The sequence below is a fragment of the Onychomys torridus genome, chromosome 6 (genome assembly GCF_903995425.1).
Source record: "Onychomys torridus chromosome 6, mOncTor1.1, whole genome shotgun sequence".
In the NCBI taxonomy this organism is placed as follows: Eukaryota; Metazoa; Chordata; class Mammalia; order Rodentia; family Cricetidae; genus Onychomys; species Onychomys torridus.
The window spans coordinates 40,039,065-40,064,455 of NC_050448.1; the positions used below are offsets into that span (position 1 = coordinate 40,039,065).

At 38.8% G+C, this 25,391-nt stretch overlaps 1 pseudogene; it reads left to right on the forward strand.

The window, feature by feature from the left end:
- Positions 1-22,367: 22,367 nt before the first annotated feature.
- LOC118586149 lies at positions 22,368-25,013 on the forward strand (annotated as a pseudogene).
- The last annotated feature ends 378 nt before the right edge of the window (positions 25,014-25,391 follow it).

The following is a 25,391-nucleotide window of genomic DNA, read 5'->3' on the forward strand; positions in this document are numbered from 1 at the left end:
TTCCACAGTCTTGAAGTCATTTCATTGCTAGACTCTTGAGAAGTAATTGCTTGGAAATTTAGCATGGAACAACAAAGCTCATTAGCATTTTGAAGCACAAAGGAAGCTAAAAGTGGTCCTCAGTCAAAGAACTAGGGGTTGGAAAGAATATTTTCCTCCTTTACTTGGAAGACATATTTAGAAATAAAAATGAAGTCACTCTTTATAATATGGAAGTTAGAGTCAAACAAATCCACATGAGCTTATAGATAGAATGACACCATGTGACATCCATGTAAGAGGATTTTTATGTTTTGTCTGTCATACACTTCTAAGCTAATCATTGAAATCAATTAGACCATATCATGGATTCTCTGAGATTGTTGGAGTGTACTGTATACATCAGGTAGAGCTAGTCATCATGGTCAACTTAGAAATGAGTAAATTACTATACTTGTATATAAGGAGCTAAAACTGCCTGGTGAAGAATATAGTTGTTATGAAGACATCAAAATGAGTGCATTTTTCTTAGCGACACCAAGAGTCATTGAGATAAAGCACAGAGGAGTCTCAAGGCTTTTCTGTAATGCTGAATGCATGTTACACCTCTATTCAAATCTCTGAAATATACAAAACTCAAGCCTCGTGTGAAAAATGGACCAAGAGCCAATGAATCTTTATAGTTATTTAAGGTCACAGTATGTTGATAAGGCACACATGAGTTTAAATTGCTCTAGAAATATAATCTTCCAGTAAGGGTTTGTATAAATACATGCAGCTGTGTTTGATATCAGTAGCTAGACACATATTAGAAACTTTTTCCTTTATGAATCTTATGCTATGCAGATTTAATAAAAACTAAATAAAATTTTAGCTCTAATTACATGATTAGATTTGGTTATGAACTCAGACATCATGCTGGAAGGGCCACACCATCTGACCGCATGCAGTGTTCCCGCTGCTGTTATCGAGTCTATTTTCATGCTTTATTGTGAAACTCCAGTCTTCACTCAACTGTGTTGTAAATACTAGCAAAACAAATTTAAAATTACTTTCTCAGAGCATAATAATAGATAAGATTCCTTTGAGGTCTTCACAGTGCTGGTTGTGATGCATAACTCAAGAAAAAGGTAAAGGGTTGCAGGTCAGATCTCAGCTCTATCAAGATAATATTCCTACCCTTCAGTGGAATTTTCCTCCTTCCTTCCTTTCACCTTGAGAAAGCTGGGTTTGGTTTTAATGAAGCAACTACAGACAGCTCTATTTATAGATAAACATCTAGCGCAAGTGCAGAAGTGAAGACTTCTAAGTGGAGAGCAGAGGGAGGAGAGCTAATCATGGCACTCCACTGGAACCCAAGTTGAAGGGATCTGGTAGAGATACTCTTTTCTGATTGGGAACTGCACTAGCTGAGGAGTGGTAGGTGGAGAAAGACTGAGCAAAGAATTCCTCAGCTGAGGCTGCCTGTGATGTTTGCAGCCCAGATAAGTTGGGGAATAATATGTTATTAAATAGAAATGCAACAAAAGTAATGAACATTTGTTGGGATGTTATGAGTGGGAAGATTCAATGGTCTATTGGATTTAATATGTCTATCTCCTTCCAACTCTGTGTTCAGTGAAGTTAAGTTGGTGGCTTGAAATAGACCACAATGAGAAAATGTATGCCATCAAAATTGGAAACTATTCATGTGGAGGTCAGAGAACAATTTCCAGAAGTCATTTCTCTCTTTACACGGGTCATCAAGTTTGTGTAGTAAGTGCTTTTTACCTGCTGAGCCATTATCCCAGCTATGACTTCATAATATTAATCAGAGGAATTATCATAATTATTATTAAATATAAATAATTAATTGATGATTATGAGTAAATAGTAACCAGAAGTAAAAAAGTTAAAACGGGGACAGAGTACATTGTGAGAAATGAGATAGAAAACAGGCCCTTGAGGAATAATTACTTATGAGCTGAGAAGCATCCTGAAAGAATGAAGAGGAGAAAGAGAGCAGAAGGAATGTTGGGATAGGTTAACTCATCAGAGGTAAGGTCAGCAGCCACACTAGTGGAAACCCACTGGTGGCTGTGGCACTCCCATGGGACCGGACTAGGCCCTCTGAATATGGAAGATGGTTGTTTTGGCTCAAACTGTTTGGGGGACACCCAAGCAGAGGGATCGGGATCTGTTCCTGGTCTATGGGAAGGTCTATGGAATCCAGTGCCTGTGGTGTGACATCTTGCACAGCCTTGGTGCAGTGGGAAGGGGCTTGGACCTGCCTAGGCTCAGCATGCTGGGCTCTGCTGACTCTCCATGGGAGACCTCGATTTGGGGCATGTGAGGATGTGGGGTGGCTTGGGAAAGAGGCCTGGGAGTGGGAGGAGGGAGGAGGATATCTTTGGATAGCATGTGTAGTGAGTAGAGTAGAAAATTTCTTAATAAAGAAAAATGAAAAAAAAATGCATACATCTAAGGAAAAAAAAAAGATAAGGTCAGATGTGAGGGAAAAAAAAACAATGCTGCCATTGTCCTCACCACCAATATTATCACTACTGCATGCACTTAGCAGACATTGTATGCCATACATTGGGTGTTTGCAATGAAGCATCTGAAACTTCAGAAATCATAAGTTAAGTAGACATTTGTTAGCCACTGCACCAAGCTGAATCACAGGATATGTAAATACCCTGTTTAAAACACATGGGCTGATAATTGCAGAGCTAAGACTCAGGCTAAGATACCTGTTACACTAAACTTAATTCTCAGAAACCAACTTGAAGTTATTTATTAATCATTCTATTGAAACATACCATTGAAAGACAACTTTGCTTAACTTTCTAACTTTTGCCATTCCTAGGATCATAATAAATGATATGTACAGTTGGGGATTTAGCTCAGTGGTAGAGCACTTGCCTAGCAAGCACAAGGCCCTGGGTTCGGTCCTCAGCTCAAAAAAAAAAAAAAAAATGATATGTGAGAAAAGTACAAGATGGAGATGCAGCTGTAACAGTTTTCAATTTTAGGCTTCAGTCAAAAATAAATTAAGAACAGAGACATGACTTAACTCCAACAAGTTCTCCAAGTTTTCCATGAGTAATCTGCATCCAGGGTTCACCTGCTGGCTTTCATTTGAATTCCAGATACATAGTAAGAGGACCATGAATTGACTCACTACAAACTCTTGAATTAAATAATTCTGAGGGACATGGCAAGTGTTTGAACTGTAAGCATTTGACTTTTGCTAACAACCAAATCACTGAACAAAAACAGTAATTATAAATTCAGCAATGCAGGATAAGATCTGGTAGCAAAATTCTTTCCCTTCAGGAATCGACTGTGTCAAACTTCCAACTTAGAGCAAACACGGTCAAACTGAAGTCTGTTTTCAATCCTGGCTGTCAGGAGTGTTTCCATTTTTCACACAGGCTAGCACATCTTTGGAAAGATAGAATTTTACCTCTTCCAGTCTCCATTCACAAAGTTGGACAAATGCACAGAACTCTATCTGGTGATCTGGGTTCTCTTTTGTCGCTTACATAGCTGCATCTTTTCTTTTCTGCCAGTCACACCGAAGGTGAGCAGAGGCACCTATGAGATACACATCAGGGATCTTTGAATCTTCTTGCTTACCAAAGGGAAAGGAACGCCACAATTCTTTATAATATTTGAAACCATGAGTGTGACAGTTTATAACAATAGCTTATATCATGCATAAAATTCCAAGTAGGACTTGAGAGTCTTTGAAAAATTTAATAACTTCTTGCATCTTATCGCATCACATTGGAAATAAACTGAATGCAGATATAAATAGAAACCAAAAACATGTAAACACATGGAAATGTAGAAGAAATAAAATTTTAGGAATCTGTGACCTAACAAAAATTAGACCAAGAGGATATGAAAAAACGTGAATAATAAATAAGGAGATTGGTGCAGCAATAAAAATTCATCCAACAAACCAAAGGCCAGCATGAGATACATATGCTCCTCAATTTTATAAAACCTTTAAACAAAAACTGACACTTAGGCTCCTCAAGCTACTCCATGATAAAGGCAGGTAAACAATATTTATAGAGCTATTCTATGGAGCCAGAATTACCCTGATACACACACACACACACACACACACACACACACACACACACACACGCACGCACATGTACACGCGCAGGGACAAAGTGACAGAGAGACAGAGACAGAGAGATAGAGAGAATTATAGGACAGTATCCTTGATGGATATAGAAACAAAATCTCCCACAAATATTTAGGAAGTGAATTCATCAGCATATTAAAAAGATCACACACCATAATAAAGCTCTTTTCATTTTTGGAATGCAAAGATGAGTGAACATACACAGATCAGCATATATAGTACAGCACATAAGCAGAACTAAAAACATGATCATTTTAATTGATCAGAAAGCCCTGTGACAAAATTCATTGCCTCTTTATGACAGAGGTCTTGAAGAAACTAGAAATAGAAAGAACATGCCTCAACATGCTAATGGCTATGTACAACACATCCATAGACAGCATTGTATTGTTTGTGGAAAACTGAAACCCTTTTAGTCAGCAGCCAGTCACAGCTATCCACTCCTTACCACTCTCTCAGCACAGTGTTTGATACTTTAACTAAAGCAACAAGGCAACAAAGATGTGATGGAAACTGGAAGGAAGAAGCCAAATTATTCCCAGTAGCAGGTAGGATCTTGTAAGGCCATAAAGATTCTACTAAGACTTTCAGACTTGATAAACCTTCCAGTAAAATATAAGGATTCATAATCAACACAAATAACTGCATAACTTTTCTATATACTCAAAATGAACCTAGTGAGAAAAGAAACAATCCTATTTGATTCATTATTTTAGGAATAAACCTACTTAAAGGGTTTAAAGACACTTAAAAGGAAAGCAGTCTAACCCTGAAGAAAGATACTAGAAGATTGTAAGAACACCCATTTTTGTGGATTGGCAGGATTAAATTCATTAAAATGGTTGTATTACCAAAAGAGATATATTAGTGGAATTCTTTCTCAAACTAGAAGAAAATATCCTAAAATTCACAAGAAAGCATGAAAGACTCTGAAGATCCAAATTTCTGAGTGAAAAGAACAATGATGATTTGGCTTTGCCATAATAGCAAAGTCAGCATGGTATCAGCACAAAAAACAAAACCACAGACTGATGAACTAAATTAGAGGACTTGAAAGAAAAGAAAAACATGCATCTGATTTTCAACAATGGTGACAAAAATACTTATTGAGAAAAAAAAAAAGCCTCTTTAACAAAATGTGCTAGAAAAACTGAATACCCAAATACACACAATTGAAACTAGACCCTGATTTCGCCCTGTATAATAACCAACCCAAAATACATCAAAGACATTCAACTACGGCCTCATGCTCTGCAACTCATAGTAGGAAACACAGGGAAGCACAAACAATGGCTTTGTGAACAAGACTCCAATAGCTCAGGGAATAATAGGAAAAATTGACAAATGTGATCACAGAAAACTCAAAAACTTCAGCCTAGCCAGGGAAACAATCAATGGTGTAAACAAACAGCCTACATAATGGGAGAAAATCTTTGACAGTTATTCACACAACAGGAAATTAATATCTAGACAACACAAAGAGCTAAAATTTTAAAACATCCAAAGAACAAGTAATCCAAACAATAAATGACATATGAACTGAACAGAGAGTTGTCAAAAGAAGAAACACAAGTGACTAATAATTTTATGAAAATGTGTTCACCACATGTAGTCATTGAGAAAGGCAAATAAAAACTACATCAAAAATTATCTTAATAAGTCAGAATATCCACTGTCCAGAAAATTCTGTGTGTGTGTGTGTGTGTGTGTGTGTGTGTGTGTGTGTGTGTATGAGAGAGAGAGAGAGAGAGAGAGAGAGAGAGAGAGAGAGAGAGAGAGACAGAGACAGAGAGACAGAGAGAGACACAGAGACAGAGACACAAAGAGACACAGAGACACAGAGACAGAGACAGAGAACAGCCCTTATATATTTGTTGGTGAGAGTGGAAACTAGTCTTTAAGCTATGGAAAAACATATAGGATATCTTCAAACAATCAAAACTAAAATTACCACATGGTTCCTTCCCAGAAGAACCAGAAACAGCCAGTTATAAAGTTATTAAGATCCACCCACTTGGCTGCAAATTTCATAATGTCATTGTTTTTTTACAGCTGAATAATGCTCCACTGTGTAAAGGTACCACATTTCCTTCACCCATTCTTTGGTTGAGGGGTATCTAGGTTGTTTCCAGTTTCTGACTATTACAAATAATGCTGATATGAACATAGTTGAGCATGTGTCCTGTGGTATGATTGAGCATTACTTGGGTATATGCCCAAGAGTGGTATCATTGGGTCTTGAGGTAGATTAATTCCTAATTTTCTGAGAAGTCACCATATTGATTTTCAAAGTAGCTGTACAAGTTTTCACTCCCACTAACAGTGGAGGAGTGCTTCCCTTGCTCCACATTCCTCCTGAGTGAGGTGACCCAAACTCAGAAAGACAAACATGGTATGTACTCACTCATAAGTGGATACTAGATGTAAGGCAAAGGATAACCAGACCACAATCCACAGCTCCAGAGAAGCTGGAACCTTCATCCAATGACTGATGGACGCAGATGCAGAGATCCACAGCCAAGCACTAGGCTGAGCTCTGAAAGTCTACTCAAAGAGAAGGAAGAGGGATTACATGAACAAGTGGGGTGAAGATCATGATGGGGAAATCTACAGAGACAACAAAACCAAGATCATATGAACTCATAAACCTTAGACTGACAACTTTGGAACCTACATGGCACCTGACTAGGCTCCCTGCATATGAGAGACAGTTCTGTAGCTTGGTCTGTTTGGAGGAATTCTGGCCATAGGATCAGGATCTAATCCTGATGCATGAGCTGGCTTTCTGGAACCTATTACCTATGATGAGACGCCTTGTTCAGCCTTGATTTAGGGGAAGGGGCTTGGTTCTGCCTCAGCTGAATGATGACTCCTCGTGGATGCCCTTATCCTTTTGGAGGAGGGAATAGGGATAAGGCAAGGCTGGGGGTGAGTGGAAGGATGGATGAGAGGGGGTTCTGTGGTTGGTATGTAAAATTAATTTAAAACTTCCTTAAATAAAAAGTTGTAAAGATATAAAGATATTTGTATACCTATTTTTATCACCTTTTTTTTTTTTTACAATAGCCACATTATGAAATCATTGTGTGAATGGTTAAAGAAAATGTATGAATGCACATAAGAGTATTATTTGGCCATAAAGAACAAACTCATGCCATTTTCATAGACATGGATAGGACTGGAGGTCATTGTGTTAATTGAAATAATGGAGACATTGACACACATCATATGCTTCCTTCCCTAAATAGAGCTTGGGGTGATAAAGATGACATGGAAGTAGAAACCATACTAGGAAAGAGGAAAGTGAATAGGATTAAAGTAATACATATGGCTGAATGAAAATGTCACAGTAAAATCTAGTATTCCTTATAAATATATGCTAAAACTATTACCTCACTCTGAGAAAAAGCAATGTAATATGAACTGCTAATAATTGTTTCTACACATTCCCAAAGGGCGTTGCTTGCTATGATAAGCATGGCTAAATTACAAAACAAACTGCATGTGATGCTGTTGTTGAAAGCTCAGTAGGAGCCTTTTTGGAGATGACAAAACAACACATCTGTTTTGAAACTACAATGTTCTTTAGCTCTAAGAGCAAAAATAATACTTTCAGTCTTCGTTTTTATTTTGCTTTGTGGATTTTTTTCAGGGCTTGGGAGAGGTGAGCAGAGTTCCATTTAACCCAGGATTGCTTTGATCTATCTATATAGAAGAGGATGGCATTGAGTTTCTGATCCTCTTGCCTCCACCTCCCTCCCAACTGCTGGGATTGCAGGTGTTTTCCACCATGCCATTTTATTCGATGCTAGGTCTTCAACCCAGAGCTTCATGTGTGAGAGGCGGGCCTTCAACCAACTGAGCTTCATGCCCAGCCCTTACATTAACTTTTACACCTGTGCCTGTGGCTTGCATTTTATATTAGACTGCACCCCTGCTATTTGTACCTCACTCAGTTCCTCAGTCAAGATGACCCCTAAATCTCAATATTTCCCATTCTCATAAGCCACCAGTTGACCTTTGTTCATGAAAACAGAAGTGGATTTAGAAATTTTCCTTCAGGCTCCATGGACATCTTAGGATAACTATTCCACAAGAAACTTCAATGTATTCAAACTCAACTCTATTCATCTTAGCAAGCCACACCCATCTCTGATTTCTGCATTTCTGACCAGAACCTCATCATTATCCCAGTTATTTACTCCTCATTTTCCTTTTCTCCTCATAATGTCAACTCATCTGGCTTCTTGCTAAAGGCTCTCAACATGCTTTTTAGTTTTTCAATTCACAGCTTATAACTAACATCTCCATCTCTGCTGCTTGGCCAGTTCTATGATTCATTTCCTCAACTATTGTTTCAAAGACCAAGTACAATAGTAACTCTTGCTGGATAAGGAATCATCAATGCTTCTCATTTCTAACCAATTCAACATAGTTTCCTGTACCTGGAGTTTTCTCCTGTCCCGTCTGGGTCTGTAGTCACTCAGACCCAAATAAACACATAGACACTCATAATATTTAAACTGTTTGGCCTAATGGCTCAGGCTTCTTGCTATCTAGTTCTTACATCTTAAATAAACCCATTTCTGTAAATCCATACCTTGCCATGTGGCTCATGGTTTACCAGTATCTTTACATGTTGCTTCTCATGGCTGCAGCTGGCAGCATCTCCTGACTCAGCCCTCTTGTTCCCAGAATTCTCTTCTCTCTTTGTCCTGCCTATACTTCCTGCCTGGCTACTGGCCAATCAGCACTTTATTTATTAATCAATTAGAGCAACACATTCATAGTATACAGATATCCATAGCAGTTTCCCCTCTGACATTCAAAGTAACCAATTTAATGCTTATGTCGTATGCAGCAATCAGGAGATTAAAGTAAAAAACTCAACACTCCACCCTAGCACATGCCTGATCTTTGCTCCCTTGGTATCTTTATTTTCTCATAAAGAGTAATCCTTTTGTCTTAAACAACTGAACAATGCTCTCAAATAAAACTTTCTGTGGGAATGGAAATATATCACCATTCTGTTTGACTGTTATGCAGCTGGAAGGCACATGCAGCTATTGAATCATTGGCATGTGGCCACTCCAATTGAGGAACTGACTTGTTAATTTTATTGACTTTAAGTAACATGAATTTCTACCTGGATGTTGGTGACTACTGGAAAGTGCAGGATTATATCCTGTTGCTATGTCACAATTATCTCTATTATAGAATGACCAGGTCAACTTTAATTACCTGCACTGATTTCCATGGTTGGAATAATCCTTTCTTCACATTGATAGCAATTTCACATATTTTCACACCTTTGATTACTCAAGATGATATGTGAAAAACAGTGATTGAAACCCTAGACTTTGGGTCCAAATCGTTATCCACTGAGCTGTGCAACTTGGAGTAATTCTCATAATTGTCCCAAGCAGCAGTTTAATCATATGATCATCAGTTACCTCAGAAAGTTATGATATTTAAGTAAGAAATGAAGAAAAAAAGAGAAGTGATACATTTAGTTTTTTCTTATTATAAAGGACTTGTGGGTACATCCTGCACAGATTGAAATTATAAATTCACCATCTACTGAATATCCTCCCTTCACTTTGGATGATGGGGCCTCTGCCTTTGTTGAATCTATAGACTCATGGGAAGATGTTTTCCATCTTGGTCATCCATGTGGAACTTTTGTCTCAAAGAAAGTAAATGATGTTTCTTTAAAGGTGTGCTTTTTTTTTTTTTAATTGTTTGGGCATTTCAGGCATCTATAATGTGTTCTGATGAAATCTATGTCCATTTGTCTCCTTCTAATTCCTCCTATATCCCTCCCTACATTTCTCCCTCTTAACTTCATGCACTCTTATTTTAAATCCACCGAGTCTACCTAGTGCTGCTTACATGTTTGCATGTATGTAGGATGGTCTATTAAAGCATCTGTAACCTCTAAATAGTTGTGTCACTGATGAAAACTGACTCTCCACTCCCCAGAAGACATAAGTTGACATTAACTTCTCAGTTATGGGTGGGACTTCATGAGCTCCTACCTGATCCATGGTGGAAGTTTGGCTGGTTTGATCTTGTGCAAGTAGCATTGAAACATTCTACATAATTTCTAGGGGAGAAAAGAAGTCAACATCTCTACCCTTCTGTTTACCTTGCTAGCTATGACAACAACTGGCATGGCAAAATATGCCCATTGGTGCAATGGTGATATGAATATTATGGAAGTAACCCATCAACTTCTGATTGGATTTGTAGCTCACTCTACAAAATGGAACTTATGTCTGGAACTGTTAACTGGGTCAGAAACCTATGGCTGTTTACAAGCCCCAGAGAAGAACTTAATACTATTAGTCTGCTAAATGGACTAGTAATAAACTGTTCCCTAAGTTTTTATCATTATATCCATAGATAAATGTATCTGCCAACCCTGATCAAAGAAGCTTCTTCTTTTTTTTTTTTTTAGTAGATGTAATTAATACAGAGACTTACAACTGGTCAACCTGCAGAGAATAAGAGAATTCATAATGCTTAGCTCTGAAGGGGATAGCTGTATCACAGCCTACCTCCTAAAGCAAAGGGATTGTCTCAGAAGAAGGGGTGCAAAGATGATAAGCACCATGGGTAGTGCACATCTGCAATGTAATAGTATTTGCCAGAAATGGCAGGGCTGCTGCACCCAGAACTGGCTTTCCTTTTGAAGGAGGGAGAGTTTATTTTGGCTCACAGTATGAAATGACAGTGTGTCATGACAGGATAGTCACAGGATCAGGTGCTTAGAGCCTATAGAAAGCAGAGAGTAAGAAACACTGGTGCTCAGCTTGGTTTGTTTGTTTTTTAGTTAGTTTGGTTTTTTGTTCTTGGTTGTTTGGTTTTGTTTTTTAAATTCAGTTCAAGACTCCTTCCAGTTTGTTTGTTTGTTTATTTGTTTATTTATTTATTTATATTGTGGTAGTCTACTGATAGCCATGCACAACACTGTTCATGTAAGAGCATAGCAGGTATTCATCTCCCTGCTTTTAAACTTAGATAGTCTTTGCACTTCAAATGAGACACCTGCTTTCCTCAATCCCAGGGTTGTCTGTGCACATGTTTCATTCATACTTCCTCAGCATTGCCCCAAACCAAGTAACTGGATGTTTGAGGTTGTATCTATCTTACTGCTTTTCTGATATCTATACTATGCAATCATTGAACTCCTAGAGAAATTAGTAGCTGTCTTACCCCCTTTAAAGAAATAATTTAGTAGAATCAAAGCTTAAGCAGATGAGTGAAAACAGGAATTTTTCTCATACTCTGCACTATGGTAGAGGTTTAACAGGATTTAAACAGTTTAAATTTTTAACAGGTTTAAATGTTTAACAGGTTTAAACAGTCCACATGTTTCTCCCCCATGGTGAGTTGAGGATAATTCTAGAGGGAGTTGACAGCACTATGAACATCACTAAACAATGTTATTTAGGTTCTTGTAGTAAACAATGCTCTCACATTATAGCTATAACTTTAAATTGAATTGTGGCTATGAAATGGGAGCCTATAAGTCCCATCCACATGTTCTTTATACAGTTTTTCAATATACCTAATAATTGACTAGTACCTACCAACTATAAAACTCACTCAAAACACTGATAAAATTGAGTGCTTTGCCTAATCTTACTCATTGTGTTTTCTAAATCTCATTTTAAAATCCTAAGTTTTATTTGAATGCATATGTATCATTTTTATAATTTCCCATAATGAGGTCAACCAACTTGAAAATGCCAAATCAATCCACATTGAGAAATTCTATTAACACTGATAAAATTAGAAAAGATGTTTTCTAAATTAACTATTCCAAATTACCCCTGATTTTCCCTAATAGAGCTATAATCCATGATAATCCATGTGGCTTGTATAATCCTTCTCATCTTTATACTCTCTGACACAGATCAGGAAGCATCCCTATTGGCAACTGGGGAACCTCTTACAATCTGTTATGATTTCTGTAACAATCCATAGAGGTTTAATATTATAAAATTAACACACATAAAAAGTCATCAACTGTCCATTTTGATAAAATTAGACATTGCTTTCTGATTCTCAGTTCATTTTTGCCTTTTTTATTTTTCAGGAAACATACCTTAAAAAGCATATTTTCACTTAAAGATACATCCTGAAGTATGACATCAGCATTTAGCAGGGGAAAGATTTAGAGAGGCATTAGAACATCATCAAATAGACCTCATTCAGAATAACACTTTATCTGTTCTCTTAACTAGAATCTCCTCCATTTATTGAATTGCTCTGTCATTTCATTGCCAGATTTTAGTAACTATAAAGGATGACTAGAGGAAGTTAGGGTTGCAAGGTAATAGAGATATGATTTTCTTGAAATCACAGATACTGTTGACTTAGGGGCATCATTTATTTGTATATACTTATCTAAATTCATTTTCCTAAATTAATTTGAAATTACATAAAAGGTTTATATGACTTCAAACTGGAGCTCAGTGTCTGTCTTCACTTTTTACAGAAAAGGCTGACAAAAATACAGACTTATTGTGGGGCTTTTTCCTTCCTCCCACTCAGAGAAGTTACCTATAATCCTTTTAGGCCCTTTCCATTTTGATAGGTCTAGAAAGCTTATGGATTTTTTTTATTTAATTATCTCCCTTTTAGATCTCATTATCTTATCCTGTGATAACACTGATGCCCTCAAATTTCTTTCTCTTGTGTCATTAGACTTGTTCCATCAAAATTTGACAAAGTTGGCTTTGTCACATATTGTTTATATTTTAAAAATCAGTTTCTTTGTCTGCAAAGTTGCAGACAAACCTGTACCATATTTGGTTCGCATGGTATGCTGCTAAATAAATCACCCTGCAACTCAGTGATTTACTATATGAAACATTTCATTTTGTGTTTGCTGGTAAAGTTGGCTGGACCTAGGTTTGCCTGTTGAGGTAGCAAATTGTAGATGAAGTCCAAGCTTACCCCACAGAACACTCATGTCTTGTGGTCTAGCCGTCGAAGTGTGTTGTTGTCACAGCCAAAGGTAAAACAAAAAGCAAACACATGAAAAATACTTCACAGGTGTGCTCAAGCCTCTGCTAGCAACATGTCTCCACAGCCCATTGACTCACACAAGCCATACAGTCAATAGGTCAGGGGAAATCTTCTTCCAGAAGAAGTGGGGCTTCACCATTGAGTGAACATATGATGGAAAGTAATTTAATCTTCCACATCAATCCGTGGACTGCTCCAGACTATACAGCTATAGCATTCAACGTATCAGATACGTTCAAATTAATTAGTGCCTACAGTCACCATTGATGCACCAGCAGGATTCAGTCCCTTGTTTCTGTAACTCTCCTGTCATACTTAATACTGATTTTGTTAAATGTTTCCCTCCCAAACTCTGTATGTCTTTTTCTGCTACCAGTCACTTCCTTCAAAATCCATGAAACAAATGTGCTCTGTCATAAGTATTCTTTTAGTTTCTTTCCTTCTTGTTTTTGTGTTTATTTTATTCTACTTATTATCGTCTTCACAAAAAGTGTTCAAACTGCCTTGTCCGTTCTTCATTTTTCCATCATTCTCAAAGTGAAGCTGGAAGATAATTTATATTAGTGTGGAAATACTTCATTTTCACTTAATCTCAACTATTCTTCATCCAGACCTTGCTCCAAATTAATTCAGAGGGGTAGCACAATCAGGGACAGTCTGCAGACAATTGCAGCCAGAATCTAGACTGGCTCAAGTCCTGGCTCTGTCATTTGTTTAGCAAATTACATAAGCAAGCTGTACCTCTGGGTGGTTGTTGTTTGTCATTGTTGTTTGGTGTGTTTACCTAGTTATTATTTATCAATAAAAAATCAGGAGTCAGATATCAGAGTAAGAACCTGAATGATCAGAGAAGAGCCGAACAAGCTACTACTGACTTCCTATCTCTCCTGTTCCTCCACCCAAAAGACCAAGTTCCTCTCTCAGCTCTGCATCACCATTTCCTGTCTCCCCTCTGTCCTCAGTCCTCCAAAACCTCTATAATTAATTTTGGTCAGGTAGTGGCTAGCTCTGCCCTCTGACTCCAAGCAAAATTTATTGTCAGAATGGGATCAAAATATCACACAACCGTTGTTGCTGTTGTTTTCTTCTGTTGTGTTTTTTTGGTCAGTATATGAGTGAGACAGTGCAGCTCAGTCAGACCTTAAACTCATTGTTCTTCTGCCTCAGCCTATCAAGCATTTGGGCCAAAGATATGCACCATGATCCCTGACTGGATTGCTTGTTCAACCACTACCTAAATATCATGATGAAGATTAAGTTACTTTACAACAGCCCTTTATAGAGTCTATCAGATTTAGTGTTCTTAGCAATGCCAGTAGTGTGGAACAATGTACTAAAACTTCTAAGCTTTTCTGTTTCCAGGGATTATATCTTTACCTGGAACAGTGACTGAAATCAATCATTAACAAAAAGTCTACTTAGGTTCATACTTCAGATGGTACATCATTTAATTCTTGTAATGATACTATATGGTGAGTTGTATAACTTTTTAATTAAAGAGGTATCTTTGCCAATAAAAGTTAATTTAACTTTCTCAGATCAAGACAACTAATTTGTGGTAGAATTAGGATTTATTCCAAGCTCTTGATATTTATTTCTTTACTCTCTGGCATCTCTAAAATTTTTATTATAGTTTTTAAGAAATTGTACATACTTTTCAGGAAAAATATATCCCCTTATCAAAATAATTGATGGAATAAGCTAGACACAGTCTTTGAAATATATTAGCACATTTTACCAAGAAATGTAGAATTTCTTAAATTTAACATAAGAGCATATTTATCCTCCTCCCCCTCCTCCTCCTCCTCCTCCTCCTCCTCCTCCTCCTCCTCCTCCTTCTTCTCCTCCTCTGGGGAGGAGATTCAAGACAAGGTTTCTCTCATAATAGCCCTGGATGTCCTGCAACTTGCTTTGTGGACCAGGCTAGACTCAAACTCACAGAGACTTGCCTGCCTCTGCCTCCTGAGGGCATGCACCACCACTGCCCAGCTAATAGTTCCTCTTCTTAAAACATGCTCATTTAAAAAACATAACAAAGGAGAAAGTAACAGTTATCTATAAACCCCAATAGACTCTTACTTGTGTGCACATTATAAAAGGCATGAATAAGGAATTGCATTTATTTGCTTGAGATACAACATTAGAAACATACATATTTTCTGTTTTCTTAACATTAATTACATCCCAAATATTCTGGCATTTCATTAAATAATAAGATATTTTATAGTGGCATAGGTAATATATCACAATATTCACTTCTGCCTTGCTTCCATTTTTATTGTATGAATGATAATAAACTTTTCTCTCTCTCTCTCTCTCTCTCTCCTTTTTTTTTTTTTTGGTTTTTCGAGACAGGGTTTCTCTGCGTTGTTTTGGTGCCTTTCCTGGATCTTGCTCTGTAGATCAGGATGGCCTGGAACTCACAAAGATCCACCTGCCTCTGCCTCCCGAGAGCTGGGATTAAAGGCGTGTGCCACCAACGCCCAGCTCTCTCTATATTTTAAGAGTACAATAAGGCAAGCAATTGTCTTGTTCATCCTTGCCAGCTTTCACCAAGCCCCCAAAGTGTAACTTGAGAGGCAAATAGAAAACATACCCACCCAGGGTTTTGTTTTCAAAATTGTTCCAAACACTGAGAAATACTAGTGTGTGTTCAGTGAGTCCACACTGTAAAAGTCCTGGCTATGGAGTATAAATGTACACAGAGGTAATTCATTATCTCTTTACCCACAATGGCACATCAGGCTTAGATTGAGACACTGGATATCTCAGAGACAAAAATGAAGGAGTAGGGGCTATTGGTTCTAATTCTTTGTATCACCATTTAAATCTGAAGTGAACAGTGTGAGAATAAGGGTATTTCATGACCCCTACCTACATCATGTTTAGCATCTTTTTTTTTTTTTTCCAGAGCTGAGGACCGAACCCAGGGCCTTGCGCTTGCTAGGCAAGTGCTCTACCACTGAGCTAAATCCCCAACCCCTAGCATCATTTTAAAAGTAAAATAAACAGCCGATTTTTATCATGCCCAGGTAAGATAACTCAAATGTATACCAGACTGCTCACAGTATATCATACACATGAAAAGCACCTTCACCTGCTGTACACACAAACTCCTGCTAGGAGTTTGACTTATGGGAGAGAATTCACAAGCTGTGTTCTCAGTTCTGATGTGTCTGCTCAATATGCTTGCATTAAGAGATTTTATATTCTCAATAGCTATCTATTGCTGTGAATAGACTCCAAGACCATGGCAACTCTTATAATAAAAAACACTTAATTGAGGTGGCAGCTTACAGTTTCAGAGGGTCAGTCGATTATCATTATGGTGGGACATAGTGGCATGCAGGCAGATACGAAGCTGGAAAGGTCGCTGAGTGTTCTACATCTCCCAGGTCTGTCCCACTGGGAGTAGCTTGAGCATAAGATACTTCAAATAAGATACACCCCCACAATGACACACTTCCTCAACAAAACCATACTTACACCAGCAAGGCCACACCTCCTAATAATGCTACTCCTTTTGGGAATATTTTTTTTCAAACCTCCACCCTTCCATGTTGTAAACTCATTAAGTCAGAATATTTTGGCATGGACCCAAACATCAGTGTTGCCTTATATGTGAAGATCCTTATCTCTTGCCCAGCCAAAAGAGAAGAGCCATTGACTTAAGATTCTAGACTGACTACTGACTAGGTAGCAGTTAATAATTATGCCATAGGGAAGGGGAAAGCAACCACAGTGGGGACACTACAAGCAGATACAAGCAAGTGAGCACAGGAAGAGATATGTGGCTATTTGTGTTTGACTTAAATTTAGTGAGTGAAATGCACTGTGTACTCGGTGGGGGTGGGGAAATGTTGAGAGCTACATCCAGGCAGGCCCAACAGAATATTTTGGCAAGTATCTGTTGCCATGCTAAGAAGCCTGGCTTTTGCTCCTGAGTGTCCGGTGAAAGATTGGAATCCGGTTGCTGGGGAGTTTCCAAATTAGATTTGCATGTGAAAAAGGAGCATATTTGGCAGCAACTTGGGTAATGAGATGGTGATGGCAAAGAGAACAATTAGTATTTCAGAATAAGAAGAAGACAAGGTTAGGCGTAAGGGAATGGCTGAGAATGGAGTGACTATGTAGATATTAAGGAGGTTACATGCATAAAGTTTGGAAAGTAGTAGTCATGCACTACATTAATTAGATCTTCTGCAATGGGAAATATAATTCACAAATGGTCACAGATTTGTTTAGTTCTATCTCTGCATCTACAACAAAGCCATGCTTCCCATGATGTTTCTAGCCAATGCATAAGCATACCCGGGAGAATTGATAAAGCCGATTGTTATAGTAGATAGGACCCCTCCCATCATGGAATATATAACCAGTCTCCTATAACCAGAGACTGCCACTTGGAACTTTTCATTGGCCTGTTTGAAACTTTCCATTCTTACCCATTCATCTTGTAATAGATTTGATTCTCTAAGGAATTACTACATTGAATTCCTATCCTTAATTGATAGCATTTGCAGTTAGAGATTTGGGACCTGATTAGTTCACAAGGAAGGAACTATCATAAACAGGGTTTGTCCTTGCCTTAGCTGCTTTTCTGTTGCCCTGATAAGATATCATGGCCAAGGCAATTTATCAAAGAGTTGATTTACACCTTATAGGTCTGAGGGTTAGTCTTTGAACATCATGGAAGTTAGCATGGCAGCAGACAGGTAAGCATGGTGCTGGAACTGCAGCTGAGAGAGCACATCATGAGACAATATCCATGAGGAAATGAGAGAAAGAGCCTAAGAAAGGCTTGGGCTTTTGAAACCTCAAAGCCCACTCCCAGTGGCACACTTCCTCCAACAATGCTACACCTCCTAATCATTTCCAAATAGTCCCACCAACTGGGGACCAAGTATTCCAACCTATGAGCTCTTGAAAGCATTCTTATTCAAACCATCATTATAGTACCTGTACAAGAGACCCCTGAAACACTCATGTTTCCCTTTGCTATATGATGACACAGGAAAATAGTCATCCAACTACCAACCAGGAAGCACTGACCTATTAGCTCCTTATCCTTGGATTTCCCAGTTCCTGAGCTATGAGAAATAAAGTGTGTGTGTGTGTGTGTGTGTGTGTATCCCTAGTATATAATATTTTTATGCAACAGATCAGATACTGACAGATTTTCTCTTTATTTCCACATAAATTCTTTCCATTTTCTCTTGCCTCCTGCCCTCCTCTTTGCTTCTTTTACATGTTTCCTCAGTAACCTCTTCCAACGCTTTTCTTTTCTTGTGTTCATTGTACGCTTCTCAAAGAATCCAATCTTGGTCCAGAGTCCATGTGCCCTTTGCATGTGTGTGACAGTTGTGTAGCTTGGTCTGTTTGTAAGGCTCCTAGCAGTGAGATCAGGACGTGTCCTTGGCACTTAGCTGGCTTTTGGGAACCTGTTCTCCATGCTGGATTAACTCACTCAGGCTTGATGTAGGGGGAGGAGCTTGGTCCTACCACAACTTGATGTGCCAGGCTTTATTTAAGTCCATGCGAGGCCTGCCTATTTCTTAATGGAGACTTAGGAAGAACAGATGGGAACAGGGGTAGATGGGAGTGTGTGTGTGGGGGGGCTGGAAGAGGGGAGGAAGGGGAAACTGTAGTCTGTATGTAAAATAAATGAAAAATGTTAATTAAACAAAATAAATTTAAAAAAAGAATCCAACATAAAAAGTACTAAGTATATGTAGGGAATAATAACAGAAAATATTCTAAGATTTTCAGATTTTTGTGGCAAAAATAGTTAAATTCACATAACAATTACAAAAATAAGATGTTTGAAAAGACAAGTTCAACTGTGTACATATTTTTTCAGAATTCTAAGACATTACAGTAAATATTGTCATGAAGTAAGACATGTCATGAATAAAAATCTTAGCTGATAAGCCAGAGATCTAGATATATATTTGATTCATCATACATTATGATGGTTTGTCATGTGGCTATGTGTTCAGTATAAAAAAAAATGTGCTCAGTATAAAAAAAATTTGTGAGGAATGATCTATGAATAAAACAAGGAAAATGATGAATGATACAATGTTTAAAATAGTATTTATACCTGTCTTAGGTTTTGGTAGTCCTGGCCTACATAGCAGGATCTTGTCCAAAAATGATAATGATGATGATAATAATAATAATAATAATAATAATAATAATAATGCTTTGTAATAATATTATCCATCAAATATTCCTAAGATCAAGCATTATAGGAATCAAAATGAGCCAGGTGATAATGCCACAAGCTTTTAATCCCAGCAATTGAGAGGCAGAGGAACATATATTTGTATGAGTTCAAGGCCAATCTGGTCTACAAAGCTAATTCTAGGACAGCCAGGGCTACATAGAGAAACCCTGTCTCAAAAAACAAACCAACAAACAAACCAAAAAAGGAAAGAAATAAAAAGGAATCCACTGGACATTGAGTATATTAAGTAAGCTAACAAGAGTTGCTTAAGTAGAGTGATTGTGGAAATAGCCTGCTGCAAGAGATGTGTGAAGGAGTCTTAGTTTGCTACTACTATGATAAAAACTTTCTGACTAAAAACAGCTTGGGGAGGAAAAAGTTTGTTAGGCTTGCCCCTTACAGTCCCTCACTGAAGGAGGCTGGGCGGGAACCTGGAGGCAGGAACTGAAGCAGGTACCATGGAGGGGCACAGCTTACTGTCTTTCTTTCCATAGCTTGCTCAGCTTGCATTTTCATACATCCCAGGAACACCTGCCTAAGGCTGTCACCTCTCACAGTGGGCTGGACCCTCCCATATCAATCATTGAGAAAATGCCCCCACAGACTTGCTTATAGGCCAATCTGATGGGGTCATTTTCTCAGTTGAGTTTCCTTTTTTTCTGGATGACTGGTTTATGTCTAGTTGACAAAAAAAAAAAAAAAAAAAGCAAAAAACAAACAAACAAAACAACAACAAAACCCACTAAGGAGTACAATGGGAATGGGGACTAAGGAAGCCAAATATCAGATGCAGATCATCTGTAGTGATTGTGTAATGGAAGAAAGGGAAGAACTAGGGTACCAGCTGGAGATAAGAGATTTTTCTGTTTCTTCTTGACATGGGGATGTGAATAAGTTCACAGGCTGACAGCTGGATCTCTTAGTCAAAATGAGAGATGAAGTTCAATGATTTAGAACTGACCCACGGAGACAGGAGACAGTATATTAAGAACACACACGGTAGAGTGGACCTAGAGTAAGTGGAGCCCCAACTTCCCTGAGCTGGATAATGTTAGAAGAGAAGGTATGTCTCAAGGTGTAAAGTTGAGAAGGTAAGTCAAGTCTAACATTTCCACATGTGCTTTCAGTTTCTTCTCTGAGGGAGAGCACTGGAAAAACAGAGGACACTAAGTGGAAAGCACTGAACAGCCCTTTGAAAGGAAAGTAGTTTTTAACGGAGCTGTGATCTGAGAGTAGGATGTTGAAGCCTAGGGTTTCAAAGTTTCCTAAAGATGTGAATAAATAAAGATGCAAAACAATGGTGGGTGAAGAAAGGAACAGGCTCTGGTGGGTGGCTTGTGATAATAGGGGCAGAGGAGAAGACAGCAGCTCCAAAGTCTGCAGACAGGAGACTGAGGAAAGATTGATAGGGTGGAGGAGAGCAGGGTTTATTCTCATGGCATGAGTCTCCAAGGAAGATGAACTGCTTTGAGCTAGACAGATAAGCATCTACGGCCTGCAGAGAGCACTTGGAAGAACTAGCAAGACCCAACGCAGGCCTTGGAAAACCGAAATCTTGGGAGAAAGTGGGACATCTCTTGAGAGGATTGCAAAGATCTGTTCCCCAGGTAGAGCCATGTTTCAGTCCGTAGTCATGATGATGCTAATGAGTTTTGTTAATACATTATGATCTGGCACTGCCCCAACTGCATTTATATTTCTTAGCGTATTTATAGCAAGCAGAGTAATCTGTTGAAGAAAGTGGGACTGTAACAATCCTGTTTTTTATTAAATGAGTCAATTCCAAAGATATAATAGAAAGAATGGTAAAAGTCAGCCACGGAATAGCAAAAGAACATGCAGAGCTTTATGGTAATTAGACTGTTAGCTGTGTTTTGGTTTTAACTGTGCGTAGTGTTTCTCACAGACATTATTGGTGGGTTCCCAAGGTGGGCTTACACACATAGACAAGGTCTGAGAAAACATCAGAGTAGGACTAACTCCTATACCATTCCACAGCTTACACACAGTGATGGGTATCTGTGAGGTATTATGCACTGACAACCTACAGTGGTTCATTTCAACTGTGACGTATTATGATCCAGGCTGAGAAGACAGGTGAGGCCACGTACTTGAAACTTTCCCCTTGCGTCTACATTCTCATGTCTTAGAAATTGTTACAAACATGGACAATGAAGGTCCAGTCTGCATCATAAACTATTTCTAACTTGAGCTAATTTCCAATATTTAAAATTTCAGTTTTTCGTTTAAGAGAAAGGAATGGTAGAATAAAAGAAAGAAGTACAGATGCAGTAGAAGTTGCTGATACAGAGTAGGAGAAAGGGTGGTGAGTTTTTTAGCCCAGTTTCCCAGGAACAGTCTAGTTTTACCACTGAGAATCCTTATCCTGGGACTCATGCCAGTTACTGAGAAGCCAGGACAGCTGACCCCCAGAGGAGAGGCTCTTTTTAGATTAGTGGATTGTGCTTTGAAAATGCTACAGAAAGCATTAGTTATCTGACCAGTTTCTCCATCTTGGCCTATCAAAGAAAAGGGTATTGTCAACTGGGTTAATCCTCTCAGGAAAGGCGGTGACTGCCTTCTTAAAGAGTCATAGACTCAAAAGGGACAAAACATAGTCCATTCAGGGGGATACGCACACAGAGGATGCCATACCACCCACCACAGTTTGTTGGCATCTGTCCAATTTAGTCTTGCCCTCTGAGACCCATCTGATAACAGCTTACTTGGCTTTAAATTCTTATTTATCATTGAACAGGTTAAAATTGGCAGTAGTGAGGAGGAAATGAAAGAGAGATATGGGCTCAGTTAATTAGGCTTCTTTTTGGTAGTTTGAGTCTGAAGAATCAGCATGGGAACAGAGAACACTAGCAATCCAGAACTTGTCAAGAGATGGAAGGAGCCAGAGTCTGACCTCAATATGTTGTTCCTTTGAAGGAAGGCTGTTTGCACACTTCTTGAAACTTTGCAAGAAAGATGGTAGCTTTGATTTATGAACCAGAAGGAATACTGGTGAGTCATATACTAGTGTTCCAGAAATGATTAGCCTCACACAGTCCAAAAAATCTAAAGAAGCTGCAAATGCTAAAACTCACCTGATTAGTAATTACCCCTCAATAAGTGATCTAACTTGTAACAAATATATTAGGAAACAGAAATCTGGGCAGCTAAGAAATACAATGGGCATGGCATGTTTCTAGCTGAACAGGAGACTCCCAATGTTAAGAAATATGTAAGTGAAATCTATACCCACAACTTCCTCTGGTGTAAGTGTGAGTGCTGCTTATCAGAAGGAGAGCATTATCATTTTATTAATAATTGTTCAGAGTCAACAACAGCTTTAGGTAAAATCCAAGTAAGAAATCAAGAGGCGTGGTCCTGAAACAGCAGTTCATAAACGCTGGTGTGGCTGGTAATTGCTATCATAGGCCCTTCTGCTTCCTTAATCTAGGGATCGTGAGAGAAGGCTTGGCTGTGTTTATTACCCACAGCCTTCCAGCTGCCAATGAAGCTCCTGGGGTATTTCTAGGACACCTGCTCCTGTGGCACCAATGCTGGAGCACCAGATATTGTCTGTGAGGAAGAAAACCAAGGTGCTGCAGGTTACACAGAATCTACCAAGGCTGCTTATTCCATCTTGGGAGTTAATACAAGATGGTTCAGGAAAGCAGCATACACAGTAAGACTTACTCCACAGAAAGAAAAGCTGCCCCCTTCCTTAGAGCAGATTAACATCCAGGAGGTAGTTGGTAATCTGCCAGTATTTGCTGAATTAATATTTACTGAATAAATTACTTGACTTTGTACAACTCTTTCATTCTACAGCCAATAATGTTTTTAATAATTAAACAACTTTGAGGGATGAACAAAGGGAGTTCTTAGAAATACCTTGTATCAATTATTTTTATGCTTTTTGACATAACATATCAGCTTGATTACTTGTACAAGAAATTCTAGGTGAATGTTGTTCTTTTTAATATTAATGTGTCAGTGATTGAATTATTTAACTTTTCCTATTTCTAGTGTAAATATTGTCATTAAGAGATGAAAACTGCAAAATAGCACTAAAATGACACCAACTAGTAGAAAAAAAAATAAACAAAGGACCAGGTTCAATTAAACAGCAGGCACGATGATAGATAAAATGGCATTTTAAAGCCAGGCAATGGTGGCACTTGGCTTTAATCCCAGGTCTCAAGAGGCAGAGGCAGGTGGATCTCTGAGTTCCAGGCTACTTCCAGGACAGCCAGAGCTACACAGAGAAACACTGTCTTGAAAGAAGCAAAAAATAAACAAACACAAAGGCACATTAGTTAGCAGAAAGTCACAGAAGAGGGGATAACATTGATAAAACAAGGTCTCAGGTGAGACTGAAGAGAAGTAGCTCAGGAAGTGATCTTAAAATATACTTGTGTGGCTGGAGAAAACACATGACAGAGTAATAGCAAGTGTCAGTGGGTGCAACAGAAGAAATCACTGCTGCCAAAGTGTTTTAGTCCATTAGAAAGTTTGGCCTAACTTTAGCAGTTGTAGGAGGCATGATAAACTCTGCCATATATAACATGGGTGCTGGGTACAAAGCTGTCATCTTCTACTGATTCTGTGGGGCACAGGACACTGTGGTAGGGGGAAAGACTCACTTTCTCAGCCCTTGATAAAGAACCAATTGTCTTTGCTGCTCTCCACCATGGAATGCACCAATCATCACTGGTAGCAAAGATTTGCAGAAAGTCAGCATCCCACTATGCATCCTCTTCCAGCCACCTAGCTTCCTCATATCTACACCAACACTGGTAAGAACTATGATGAGCTGGTGCTGCTATCCATCACCACAGAGATCCTCAAGTCAGTAGTGGCTTTATTTGATGCTGGACAAATTATCACCCAGCAAGTGCTGTGGAATGGCCTTTGTATACTGAAATATGTATTACTACCATTGGTTAATAAAGAACTGACTGGCCTATAGCTGGGCAGAAAGAGATTGGGTGGGAGAGCCAGAGTAGGGGGAACTGGGAAGAAGAAGGGCAGAGTCTGAGAAATCACCAGCCAGACACAGGACAAGTTGGACATACAAAATGGGATAGAGGTAAAAGCCTCATGGTAGATTAAAGATATAGTTTAGTTTAAGTTGTAACAACAAGCCTAAGCTACTGGCCAAGCATTTATAATTAGTATTAAGTCTTTGTGGTTATTTGAGAAATGGCTGGTGGTCCTGATGAAAAACTCCACCAATAAGGAAGAGCTAATCTGGGTAAATGATGACCTCACAGAACGAGCAGCAACATTTGGGCTTATCCAGGATGACATGCCCCTGACACATCTGACATTTGTGAAGGAGTTCACAGAAGCAGTGGAAGACAAACAGGTGTCTCAGCAGGAAGCAGAGAGGGCCAGATTTGTGGTGGAAGAGGCTGAGCAGCAGAAGGCAGCCATCATTACAGCTGAGGGTGACTTCAGGGCAGCCGAGCTGAATGATCGCCAACTCATTGGCTACTGCAGGTGATGTAGATTGAGCTACATAAGCTGGAAGCTGCTGAGCATATTACTTACCATCTCCTCTGTTCTTGGAACATCACCTACCTGCCAGAAGGGCAGTCAGTGCTCCTCCAGCTTCCCCATTGAGGCCTCCCCTGCTTGCACCTTCTCAGGCCAGCCAGGCCATGGCCTTGATCACTCTGAATGAAGTTTTCCTTCTGTCAGACCCCAGAAATCACTGTGAAATTTCATGATAGGCTTAAAGTGAAGGAAATAAAAGTAAAATCACTTCAGATGTTTAGATATACATATATAGCAAAAGTAGGCCATTCACCAGTGTTAGTAACACCAACAAGTCTGATGTCTCCTCACTTGCTGTGGATATTGATCTGTACAAATAAAATGCTGATTGGCCAGTAGCCAGGCAGGAAGTATAGGCGGGACAAGGAGAAAGGAGAATTCTGGGAAGTGGAAGGGGAAGATAGAGATACGGCCAGCCGCTGCCATGACAAGATGTAAGGTACT